General features: G+C 39.4%; 1 non-coding gene across 1 annotated transcript; it reads left to right on the top strand.

Annotated features, from left to right (window-relative positions):
• Window positions 1-486: 486 nt before the first annotated feature.
• On the top strand, window positions 487-593 carry LOC128287237 (small nucleolar RNA R71). Its single transcript, XR_008277932.1, has one exon. It is a non-coding gene; the product is annotated as a small nucleolar RNA R71 (small nucleolar RNA).
• The last annotated feature ends 6,723 nt before the right edge of the window (window positions 594-7,316 follow it).

Genomic DNA, 7,316 nt, shown 5'->3' with positions numbered 1-7,316 from the left:
GTGGTGGTGGTCTCTGATTTCCTTGGCCTCCCCATGAAAAATTTGGGTGGTTCTTCCAACCTGCATTGTAAGTGTTACTAGAAGGATTATTTTTAGATCGAGGATTATTACCCATGTAATTTAACTGCTCATTCTCCATGTTGTGGCCATAGGGTGGGTATCCTGAATTGCTTGATCCACCTCCACCTGCTTCACATTGCATTACTGGGTGAACATACGAAGAACCAAGAAAACCATCAAATTTTCTATTCAACTACATGATTAGAGAGCATGGTGATCGAATCAACGTTAAAAATACCGGTTGTTTTCATTGGTTTTATCCTCATGACTTGCCGCTGATAATTATTCAGTGACATCTCTTCTATAAATTCATAAGCATCCTCAGGTGTCTTATTACTGATAGTTCCACCAGCAGCTGCCTCAATCATCTGTCTACTCGAAGGATTCAGGCCATTATGGAATGTTTGAACCTGTAGCAAGAGTGGTAACCCATGGTGAGGGCACCTTCTCAACAGATCCTTGTATCTCTCCCATGCATAGTATAGTGTTTCTAAATCCATCTGCACACAAGAAGAGATATCATTACGTAATTTATCCATTTTAGCCGGTGGAAAATATTTTAATAAAAACTTTTCGGTCATTTATTCCCAAGTAGTGATTGACCCTCGTGGTAACGAGTTCAACCACTGTTTAGCTTTGTTTCTCAATGAAAAAGGGAATAACTGAAGGCGAATGGCATCATCAAGTTTAGTTCGAGATCATGGGTCGGATAATTTTTCTCATGTGGCTTTAATTGTCTCGACGCATAGGCCACAACTCGAGCTTCTTGCATCAATACGCAACCCAACCCAAGTAAGGATGCATCACTATAAATGACGAACTCCTTGCCTGATTCGGGCTGCACTAGTACTGGAGCTTCCGTCAAGTGAGCTTTCAATTGTTCGAAACTTTTCTGACACTTTTCTGTCCATTCAAACTTAACATCCTTCAAGTAGTTTCGTCATTGGTGTGGCTATCATCGAGAAACCTTTCACAAACCGTCGGTAGTAACCGCAAGTCCCATAAAGCTCGAACCTCAAGAATATTTCTGAGGCTTCCAGCTAAGTATGGTTGAAATTTTGCTCGGGTCAACTCGAATACCCGATGTGGATACCACATGACCCAAGAAGCTAACCTCTCTAACCGTAACTCACACTTCATCGAACTTAGCATATAACCGCTTATCCCGTAAAATTTGCAACACTAATCCTGTGTGTTCAAAGATGATCGGTTTCATTTCTCGAATAAACCAAAATATCATCGATAAACACGACTACAAACCGATCCAAATACGGCTCAAGATCCGATTCATCAAATCCATAAATACCGCAGGGGCATTAGTGAGCCCAAACGGCATCACTAAGAACTCATAGTGACCGTATCTCGTTCTGAAAGCAGTTTTGGGTATATCCGAATCTCGAATTCGCAACTAGTAATAACCCGATCTCAAATCTATCTTTGAAAACACTGAGGCTCCCTTTAGTTGATCAAACAAATTGTCAATACGTGGCATCGGATATTTATTCTTTATTGTCACCTTATTCAGCTGATGATAGTCGATGCACAACCTCATGGTTTCATCTTTCTTTTTCACAAACAATACTGGTGCACCCCAAGGTGAGAAACTTGGTCGAGCGAAACCTCTATCCGTCAATTCTTGCAACTGAGCTTTCAACTCTTTTAACTCGGTTGGTGCCATACGATACGGAGCTATCGAAATCAGCGTAGTCCCAGGTACAAGCTCAATACCAAACTCTACCTCCCGAACAGGTGGTAAACCCGGTAATTCCTCGGAAAAACATCCGGTATTCACAAACCACCGCACAGATTCGGTTTCTTTTCTAACTCTTTGTCATCAAGTACATACGCAAGGTATGCTTCGCACCCTTTCTTACATATTTCGGGCCAACATTGATGATATTACACCGGCAACCCTTTAAGTCCGTAGACTCAACTCGGATTATCTCGTTATTTGCGCACCTCAAATCAATAGTCTTGCTTTTGCAATTCACAACCGCATCATGCACGGTCAACCAATCTAAACCGAGGATAACATCAAATTCATCAAACGGGAAAAGCATCAAGTCCGCCAGAAAACAGGAACCTCGGATTACTAGGGGACATTTCTTACACACTTTGTCGACAAGCACGTAACAACCCAAGGGATTTGACACCCGAATTACGAACTCAGTAGACTCAATAGGTAAAGTCTTACTGGATGCTAAGGTTTTAGATATATAAGAATGAGTAGAACCAGGGTCAATCAAAGCAATCACATTAGTATCAAAGAGAGTAAAAGTACCGGTAATAACATCTGGCGAGGAAGCATCCTCGCGTGCGCGTATAGCATAAGCCCTAGTAGGAGCACGAGCCTCAGATCTGGTCGTAGCATCTCTAGATCCTCTCTGACCACCACTAGCATTGCCCATATTTCTAGATGGTCTACCTCGAGCAGTGGTAGCACCCGGTTTCCCACCCTGATTTACATTCTGTTCAGACAATCTCGGGCAATCTTTAATAAAATGGTCAACTGATCCGCACTTGTAACAGGAGCGGTCATGGAATCTACAACTCCCCGAATGCCATTTACCACAATGCTGGCACTCCGCTCTGTCTCGACGATATTTCCAACACTGGCGATCGAAGTGACTCGTGTACTCACAGGGGGTCGATCACGATCTCGTCTAGAAAAACCCGAAGTGTCTCTAGACCGTCCTAAGTCATCTCTAAATTTCTTCGATGACTGTTGAAAGGGCTTTCCTGAAGATATCTTACGAAACTCCTTTGCTCCCACATCAGCTTTTCTTTTCTCCTTACTGAGCTCCTCGGCTTTGCAAGCTCGCTCGACAAGTACCACAAATTCTCGGATTTCTAAAATGCCAACATACAGACTTTATATCATCATTCACCATCTTCAAATGTTTACACATCACGACTTCGAAGAGATGCATTCTCGCGTCATCGGCTAAGCCTCACAAATTTTCGCTCATAGTCGAGTAACCGACATGGAACCTTGTTTGAGTTCAAGAAATTCCTTCCGCTTTTGGTCAATGAATCTCGACCGATATACTTCTTTCAAACTCGGTTTGGAAAAACTCCCAAGTTACTTGCTCTCTGGTACAATAGAAGTCAACGATTCCACCAATAGTAGGCGTAATCACGTAGCAAGGAGATAGTACACTTTAGGCACTCATCGGTGTGCAAGATAACTCGTCGAGTACCGAATAGTGTTGTCCAACCAAAATTCAGCTTGCTCAAGATCATCGTTGTCCGTAGCTTTAAATTCAGAGCCCCATGCTTTGATTCATCAACTGGGGCTTATTTGACCTTATTTGGTCAGCTACCGGAGGTATCGTGAGTGCGGGGTTGTGTTTGTCGGGAATGGAGGTTGTGGAACAGTAGATTAGTCCGAATGTATTGGTTGAACCAATCATTCATCACGCTATAAAAAGCTTGTCTAGCTTCATCATTCGGATTACTAGCAATAGGTTGAGAGCCCGCCGGTACTGTCCCTTGTGCGGGAGCAGGTGCTACACTCTCAAGATCATCAGCTACCGCTTGGTCGGGATCGGGATCCATTACTATAAGTAAACACATTTGCAAATGTCAAAAATCACCACACTATTAAATAATCACATAATGGCATGTATAGCTAGACCCAAACGTATTACGGTAGTCCTAGAATCGACTAAACCCTAGCTCTGATACCAATTTAATTGTAACACCCCGTACCCGAGACCGTTGCCGGAGTCGGACACGAGGGGTTTGTAGACTTAAATCACTTATTTGCACAGTCCATTTTAAATTTCCAGACGAGCTGGCTAACTGCGTCACTTTCACCTTAAAAATCATATCTCGAGTTCCAAAACTCGAAAACCAGTTTTGTAAATTTTTCCTGAAACTAGACTCATTTTTCAATCTACAAATGTTTTTCTAGAATTTTTGGTTGAGCCAATTAGTACAGTTTATTAGTTAAAATCTCCCCTATTTCAGGGTTCAACTACACTGACCTTTGTGCATTACAACTTAGATATCTCCCTGTACAGGTCTTCAATACTGATTCTGTTTTTTCTATAGAAACTAGTCTTGGAAAGGAATCTATACATATATTGAATGACTTCTAATTATCTCTGGTTAATTTATAATGAATTTCCAAAGTTGGAACAGGGAATCCAGAAACCGTTCTGGCCCTGTTTCACGAAAACTTAAATATCTCATAATATACTGTTCATATGATCGTTTCATTACTTTCCTATGAAAATAGATTCATCAAGGTTCGATTACATAATTTATTCACTATTTAATTCCATTTTTACTATTTTTAGTGATTTTTCACATTCACGTCACTGCTGTTATCAGCATCTATTTTTAAGGTAGACTTTACCTATTACATAGTTTCCATGATTCAACTAGCCCTTTAGCATATATAGCACAAAATATGATCATGATTAACCATTCCAATGGCTAATCATTCCCAAACATTTCCATACCTCTTAATGAACATCATACAAGAAGATTATAATACTAAGCTCAAAGTGTATATAAGCCATTTTCGCATGGCTATCCAAATTTATACAAAACCAAAGGGTCCATGACCAACAACAAAAAGGGTAGTCCTATACATGCCATTTCAAAGTTCAACCAAAAGTGTACCAAAGGGGGCTTTGATAGTGTGGGCGACTTCGACCTCAATAATCCCGAGTCCGATAGCTGACGAACCAAAAACTATAAAACAGAGATTCAAAGAACGGAGTAAGCATTTAATGCTTAGTAAGTTTTGAGCCATAAAATTAGACACAACTAAAGTCATATGGCTAAACAGATAATTTCATATGCACAAGTTCTCAATATCATACTTACTTCACATTACCAACCCTTATATTCATACACAAAAGATCAACTTAGCCAAAGGCCGGTAGCTCATTTATCGACTGAGCGTATACTAATTGTAAGGGATCAACTAATTCAATGCATACACGAGACATACCTCATTGCTGGGATTTTACGAGCATATTAATTGAAACTATTACAGAAAGGTCGCTCATTCCCAAGCCAAGTACCTTCGGGATTTAACCGGATATAGCTACTCACTCAATGCCTTCGGGACATAGCCCGGATATAGTAACTCGCACCAATGCCTTTGGGACTTAGCCCGGATATAATAACTCGCACAAATGCCTTCGGGACTTAGCCCGAAACTAGTCACTAGCGCAAAATGCCTTTGGTACTTAGCCCGGTTATCATCCAAATATTCATGCACATATAAATAAATCATGACACATCTATATTTCATTTTCATAATTAGAGTTCAAACACAAGTCACGTATTAAGCAATCCCATTTTCGGCTCACTAGCCACATACAAACAGCATGGTTTAGTTTGCTTTATAACACGATCTCTATGCACATACGGCTACTCGTCATACGTATAGACTAATTAACTCAACATATAATTCGAGTAGAATCATCATATCACCGTATATTTGTTATGCTCATACGTCATGACTTAATCAAATCGTAAACTAAGTCTCGTTACTCGAAAACTTACCTCGGATGTTGTCGAACGATTCCGATGGCTATTCGACCACTTTTTCCTTCCCTTTATCGGATTTAGTTCCCTTTTGCTCTTGAGCTTAATTTAACAAATAAATTGATTTAATCATTTGAGCATCGAAAAGAGGAACTCAAGTACTTAGCCCATATATATACATTAGACATTGAAGTCACATACATATGAAATCATGAATCAACTCAACATATTAACCCACACTCCCTTTTAGCCGATTGTCTAAGCCAAAATAAAAGCATCAATATACTTGCCCCTAACCGAATACATGCAACACCAATCTTCTTTCTATGGCCGAATATGCATGTCTATGTTGAGGCCGATTGCAACAATTAATACATTCTACAATTATGGTTACTTGTATTGACTAAATACCAATTCGTTTTAAGTTCAAAACTCGGCTAATACACATATATACTCTAGAAATCAAATACTAAAATTTGCACTTCACCTTACTACCATTTTCATCCAAATAACATGATCAACAACCATGCTTCTCTTCTACTTCCTACCAAGGCCGAATGCATCAAGACACCATACCACTTAAATTTTGGTCATGGGTTAAACAAAGAACTTAAGGCCTAACTCAAGAATGCTAAAAAGAAAATCCACCACCACATGTATCATTACAAAGCTTCACATTTAGCATGCAAATGGCATCAATCACAAATCCTCCTTAGCCGAAACTTAACCCATCTTCATGCCTCATCACCACAACATCAAACATCAACCAAGAAGACAACACCCATGGCCGAATATCATCTCCATCACATAGCAAAGATCTAAACCATGGGCTAGATAGAACTCAAGCTAACAAATAAATAAAAAAAATGCATGAATCTCATGGAACAACACCAAACATACCTCCTCCTAAACACCAACCAACCGAACAAGAAGCAAGAAAATCCTTTCTTCTTCCTTTCTCCTTAAAATTTTCGGCCAAAGATGTTCAAGGATGAACACTTTTTTTTGTTTTCTTTCTTCAATTCACGGCAATGGGGGCATGGGTGAGACAATTTTTTCATCACTCCTCCCTTTGCATTACTTTAATCCTAACCCCTTTTTTATTCTTTCTAACATAACACACTAACACAACATGTTTACAACATGTTTCCACCCATTGCATGGCCGCCACTATGCTTTAATTTTGGGTAATTTGACATGCAAACCCATCATTTTCACAACATGCATTATTAGGCCACTTTACATTTGCCTAGCACATTTCTAAATTTTCTCACATAAGTCCTATTTGATAAAATTCACTTACAATTAACAAAATTCAAACATGAAATTTTCACACATGCATATGTACATATAATGAGCATCAACTATGATGGTTAATTATTTTTATGACTCGGTTTAGTTGTCCCGAAACCACTTTCTGACTAGGGTCAATTTAGGGCTGTCACAATAGGATATGAATGTCATGACATTAGGTTATCGAGAGATGTGATTACATGTAAGACCATGTCTGGGACATTGGCATTGTATTGTGATTACATGTAAGACCATATCTGGGACATTGGCATCATTAATCGATTTCGTGTAAAACCCTATCTAGGACAGTTTCATCGATATGTGATAACATGAAAGACCATATCTGGGATATGGAATTGTACGAGCTTATGTGATTTTCAAGTATCCTTAACAATTTTGAACATTTCAACGGACAAAGATAAGTCGAGAAAGAATGTATGAATGAGTTTAATGAC

This window comes from Gossypium arboreum, chromosome 13, assembly GCF_025698485.1.
Source record: "Gossypium arboreum isolate Shixiya-1 chromosome 13, ASM2569848v2, whole genome shotgun sequence".
In the NCBI taxonomy this organism is placed as follows: Eukaryota; Viridiplantae; Streptophyta; class Magnoliopsida; order Malvales; family Malvaceae; genus Gossypium; species Gossypium arboreum.
The sequence above is the reverse complement of the archived record's forward strand: the minus strand, read 5'-3'. Positions and strand labels throughout refer to the sequence as shown.